Genomic DNA, 6,578 nt, shown 5'->3' on the forward strand with positions numbered 1-6,578 from the left:
AGAAAAATTATATAATAAGTAACTAAATATAGATATGCATACGTGAAACCTACTGCTGTAGAAGATGACTAAAATAAAGTGTAGCCTAAGTTTTAAAATGTAGCCGACAATGTCTGTGTGCTATGGCCACCACAATAGTTTTAGGCCACCACAGGTACATATTGTCTTACATATTGCATGTGTAGCTCGGCTGGTTTTTCAATGTCTGAGAGAACTCCTATAAGAAACCTGACTAACAGAATTTTTAGCAGGTTAGTGAAGTTTGACATCAACCATGCTAAAAACATGACCAGTGTATCAAGTGTAGAGCCATACAAGTAAAATAGTATTCTCTAGCTCTAAGATAGAGAATTCCATTCTGCCGGTATGGAGATGACTATTAAGGTTGCTGAACCACAATTTAAAGTAAAATCATGGCAAACCTTGTACCAGGCCATGCAGGAACTGCCGATTGGTTATAGTTGCCGAGACCTTTATGCTAGTTAACCACGCACTCTGGCACAACCAGCGGATGAGCTATGTATACCTCAGAATCAATATGCCCTAGCTGATAGCGGCTCTGTATATATGTACCATCGCAACTCTAGTAAGGGTCGATGGTGCAGACTCTATATATCACAGTTAATAGCAGACTGTATATACAAGCGCAATTCTAACTGGAGCCAATAATTCAAACTTTGTACGTACGTATATCATAGCCGAAAACAGACTGTATAAATTCTTGATTCAAGCTGTTTAGGTTACTAAAGAAAATGTATTATTTGTGAATAAATTTATTATATTATCGTAGTATGTCACACCATGCTAATCAAGTTCCGACTGTCTCTCTCGCCCAAAAACAACTGTTTATATAAATAAGTTGAAACAAACTCAACATATGATTGGTATTTACGAGTAGTTAAATTTCTTGGTCAAAATTACAGTTATTTTTGCAAAGAACAAATGTTGTTTTCATATAAATAGATTGTAAGAAAAAGTGGCTACATTTTTGTACTACATTATTTAATAATTTAATTAATAATTAAATAATTTAATTAAATAATAATATTTAATTAAATTATTAAATAATTTAATAAATAATTAAATTATTTAATACTTCATATATTTAATAATGTAATACATTATTTAATATATATATATACTATAATATATATACTACATTATTTAATAAGAGAAGAGAGTTAATAACAAGTAAACAATCAAATGAATATTCTTTCTCTACTTACGGTGATTTTTCTGCTTGCAACTCTTAGTAATTTTTTTAGCGGGCGAATGCTGTCCATATATATTCCAGTAAGTACCTTAGTCTTCGTATCCAATTTAAACCCTAGTATAAAGCAGAAAAGGTTTTTGCATTGTGTTGATATGTTCTCATAACGTTTAGAATTCCTTGGTTTCGGTTTAACACCCATCTTTTAACCAAACAGTGCTGAAAGGCTGTATGGTCAACGAAATTATAGCAGGGCATGCTATAACTATTGTATAGCAAGACATACTATGACTATTGTATAGCAAGACATGCTATAATTATTGTATGCTAACTATTACCGGTATATGCTAATTATAGATATGACATCTGATATAGAAAAATTTTAATAAAAGTTTATAACAACATATAATATTTTGTTTTTATATGTTTTTAAACATAAAAACATATATCTTTTATATGTTTTTAATAGAAACATAAAAGCAGGTATTTTAGTGATCCTTCTATTTGATGACAAAAGATAGACGATCTTAATTGATCAAATGCCACCATACACGCACTATATCAACAGCAAATATTCACCCTTCAGCCTCATTATACCAAACCATAGAGTCCTACAACTGATGGGAATCTAATTCAAGCCCATAGACTTACATAGACATAGATTTACAGATTTAATTTACTAATCGATGCCAGCACAGCTTATTTAAGTAGGGGTGACAATATTCTAATAAATTGTGTTTACTCAATGCTGACCTACTGTTATCCTGAGATTGTATGTGTTAAAACCATAGATATATAAACCATAGATATACAAACCATAGATATATAAACCATAGATACATAAACCATAGATATATAAACCATAGATATATAAACCATAGATATATAAACCATAGATATATAAACCATAGATATATAAACCATAGATATATAAACCATAGATATATAAACCATTGATATATAAACCATAGATATATAAACCATAAATATATAAACCATAGATATGTAAACCATAGATATATAAACCATAGGTATGTAAACTGTATATAAATTGTATGTATTAAAACTGGATAGAACAACACAACTAGTCATTTATGCAGTTCCAACGACAACATAAAAACTGACCTCTGGCTGAACTCCACCAAGTCAATACCTGACGACTTTGAGGCTTTAAAAATCAGCAATTTGACAGAATCCGATGTATTGTCCTCACATTCCCTACTATCCATCTAAAACAGCAAAAAATCACCGAAATTCTTTTTGGTCCCCTTTTTTGTCCAATCTCACGGGCCTGTTCACGCAGGTCGCTACAACTCCCAGAAAAAGTAACTTAATTTCTGCAAGAAATAATATGATAAAGAGGCATAGAATGAACTATTGTGCCTTACTGGCATATAGTCATTTTGCCAATAAAATTATGTGTTGAACCCAATACTTCCTACTGTACCACTTGCTGAAACAATCAAGGAGCCGAAACCAACTCACTTGTTTTCAGCTTAAACCAATAAAGTGTACAGAACCACATATTTCTTAGTGTACAAATTACTAATGCCAACAGGAGGGAGATGAAACCAACGCACTCATGTTCTAATGAAACCAGGAGAAAATGCTGAATCCAAACATTTCTCATTTGCAACCTGTTGAAACCAGCAAGAGGTTTCAGGGTTTGAGATTTTAAAGTTAGAAGCAAGAGTTCACCGCCCAAGAAAAATCACAAGCATCTTTTAGTTTAGCTTTGAATTTTACTTCCTGGACTTTCAATCGTTTGGACGATGTCTGGTGTTCAAACAATTGTCCGATTCGGGCTGCATTTGTTTAAAGAACGACAAGTTTGATCGACCAATATGTGGCTCTCATGACAGATGACGCGAGCAACAATTCTTGTTTGATTTTATTACAGATCCCCACACTTTGTGTATAACTTACTGAAACTAACTATAACAACTTACTGAAACTAACTCACCATCACTCTGCTGAAACCAAGCATTGAGTTTGCTAAACTCAACGCTCATTGTAACACTAATGGGTGTTACCAACAAAAATAACTTAACTCTTTGTTAGAACATTAGTCTTTTTAGCTATCTAGTAACTAACAGCAACTCTGTCTGAGCTTGCTGAGAATTATTTAATAATCGTTAGGGTGTAATAATATTTCTACAATAAACAAAGATTTTATTGAAGTGAAATATCCATGCGTCTCTCTTGGGATTAAAACACAAACTGTACTTGCATGACAACTACAGTATATAAATTACATAAGCGGGTGGGCTAGAGCAAGACAACAATTGTTTTAACCGACCAATCAGGTCGTTCCGCTGACTGCTGAATTTTTAGAACTTCTCCATGTGCCAGAGAGCTGTGAAAAATTACATAAGGAACGCTTAAGTAATAGGAAGACATATCCTGAGTACAAAAAGTAATAAATACAGAATTTCGCATCGAAAAAGTGTAAAGAAAAAAGGAGAAATATCTCTTTTTTTTCAGCAACTTTTTTTTCAGCAAAGGAATTTTCAGCAACTATTAACTAATTGAAATAGATTTTCCCTTATTCCGGCAGCCGTGAACACAAATATATTTCACTAACCTGCAAACAGTAGCCTATGAATAAATCCGTCAAAGATTGTCAATTGTTTAAAAGTTCTCATCAATTTCTTCAAATGCTATTTTTCACTTTTTCTGGGTTATCCCAGAAGTCTTTTGTGTAGAGCCTACATACATTCGGCTACCTCATCCTTTCAGCAGTTCACCATGCTTAGCTAGTTCTATGGAGTTGCTCTCCCACAGCGCTTCTCAGGGCCGCCATTCATTTCATAGAGTTTGTTTTTTGAACTACCACTTTCAATTCATTGCTTTACTACAATTTCAATTTTGTATTTTATGCGATTTGCGCACTCTCATAATCGAAATGGCCTCTAGCGACTGTTAAACTGATGAAGAATAAGTTTTAATAATTTTCTCAATTAAAAACATCTACAAAGAAATGGTCATGGAAACCTGGAAATAATAACGACTACATATGTGGTGATGCTGGATATACTGTAGATATGGTACAATATGATCTAGAAGGGTGAAGGCTCTCAGACTAGAGCAGCAGACGCTCTGGCTGCTACAAACTTTGCCTTGTTGGGTCCTGTTACTATTGTTACTTGTTATTCTTGTATTATGTGTTAAATCAGGCAGATGTAATGTTTGGTGTATCTAATAATATAGGAGGTTTACACTTCAACGCAGACTATGAATCTTTGAAAATGAGAGAAGGTTGGATCATCTAAGAAGAAATTGGGAAGAGAGAATGAGACGAAGGTGAATCATGGAGAAGAGTGTTTTGAGAGAAGACAGTGAGTTGAGGAGATATTGAATTATGAAAAAAGAGAGTAAGTCAAGAATGATAACAGAGCGAGTCGAAAAGGAAAGAGTGACTCATATAGAAGTGAGTGAGCCAGATGAAAGAGGCAGCAACTAACCTAATAGTATAGTGTATATTCCAGTGAATAAAACCGGTGTTTCACCATAAATAAAGTGTGCACAATGTATTAAACAAAGAGGTGATGTGATACTCAAATGCCTCTGATATTCAATCCATAAAGTTGCAATCGATGCAAAGAAATGGCAACAAACAGAACATATACAACTCATGACTGATGACCCTAAACAAGGTCAAATGTAAAAAGGTCTTATCGTTGTTTCCTGTAATAAAAAGAAAGATGTTCCTCCTTTTCTTCTAGTTCCTCCTAAAAAGGAGGAACTGTAGGAAGATGCACCAGTTTCTCCTTTTTTTCCAGTTCATCTTTTTTTAGGAGGAACTGGAGAAACGGGTTTCTCCAGTTCCTCTTAGAAAAGAAGGAATGACCTACAGGTTCTCGACAATGCAGGATATGTGGAAGAGAGTTTATCACCTTCAGATATTATGGCTGACTAGGTCTGTGGCCTATAGTATGTCTCTGGTTCGTGACACTTGATTGAAGCTGGCAGTCGACTTGTTTGCTGCTTGTTTAGGAGTGCATGAATATCATCCTTTATTTAATCAACGTGTAAAAAGATTATGGAACAGCTCTTCCAATATTTGCATTTCTTGTTACGCCCCGGGTTGTTGATACGCTGCATTTTAAGGTGCTTTGGGTAAGGTCTTAAACAACTGGACAAAGCATAGAAAAAAAGAGTTGTGGCGTGGTGTGTATGATGCATGCCGAGATGAAAGCACGTGGACAAAAATTGATCTCCAAATGTATGTAAGAAAAAGACCGCTCCTTACTGATGGAGGAGTACAGACAAAAACGAGAATTGAATATTTTTGGTAAACAAGTTTGAAGATCTTGTAAACTAAGCTGTTAAGCAAGTAATAAACATAAAGCAAAGGTACAACAGATGTAAAAGCTGAAAGACAATTTTCGTTAATTTAAGCAGAAAGGTAAAAAATATTTGGCTTCATCTGTTAAAACTTATGTACATGTATTTCTGAAATACACAAACACTCATCTAGCTAGGTTAGCATGTAGAAAGTACCTAGGGATTGTAGCTCAAGCGAGCAGCATAGTCTAGGATTATTTTACTAGTTTTATTGCTATGTTCTAATTGTAAGCGCTGAAATACAAAACTTTTAAAGGTTAAATTTTTTCTTGGCCATTCTGCAATTATCCTGCAAAGCCTTCGGTTATCTGTTAAAATTTGAATTGGCCAATTCATCATCAGACCCTGATAGACTATCCCATCAGTAACTAGTTGCCTGTACATAGGGATTAAAGGAGAGAAGTCTTAGGTTGCTATTTTAATGGTACGCAAAGCAGTGTATTTAGTGTAAAATTTTAAACAAATTGTAAGAGCTAGAATACTGAATGGTTAGGACTCTCTTAGGAGTCATCTTCCAAAACTGCGTATATTTGTCATTTGTGTGCACATACATGTATATTTGTTTTCTTTATTGATGTTTTTAATGAAGACATTAAAATACATTGCTGCATATAAAAAGGGGTCAACAGTCCTGAGGGAAATTGGGCATTTGTATCTATATACATTGGAAGGCTCACTACTTGAAATATCTTATTACAATATCTTATTACGATGTTTTATTACAATATCTTATTACAATGTTTTATTACAATGTCTTGTAGTCTTGGGTCAGTTAGATTGATATAAGCAGAGAATAGCGATTAGAGCTTGGCTGAGTTTACTCGTAAACATGCCTAAATCATTAGCTTGTTTTGAGCACAATCAACAATAGCCAAGGCTCAATAAAATTCTACTGCTCTATCTTGTGGGTGAAACAGGACTGTTTCTGCGTTACAAATTAATTGTATTACAGCTATTTGTAACGAATATTACAAACAATTAGTGTTGCAAATAAATTGTATTACAACTATTTGTAACACAT

This window comes from Watersipora subatra, chromosome 10, assembly GCF_963576615.1.
Source record: "Watersipora subatra chromosome 10, tzWatSuba1.1, whole genome shotgun sequence".
NCBI lineage: Eukaryota > Metazoa > Bryozoa > Gymnolaemata > Cheilostomatida > Watersiporidae > Watersipora > Watersipora subatra.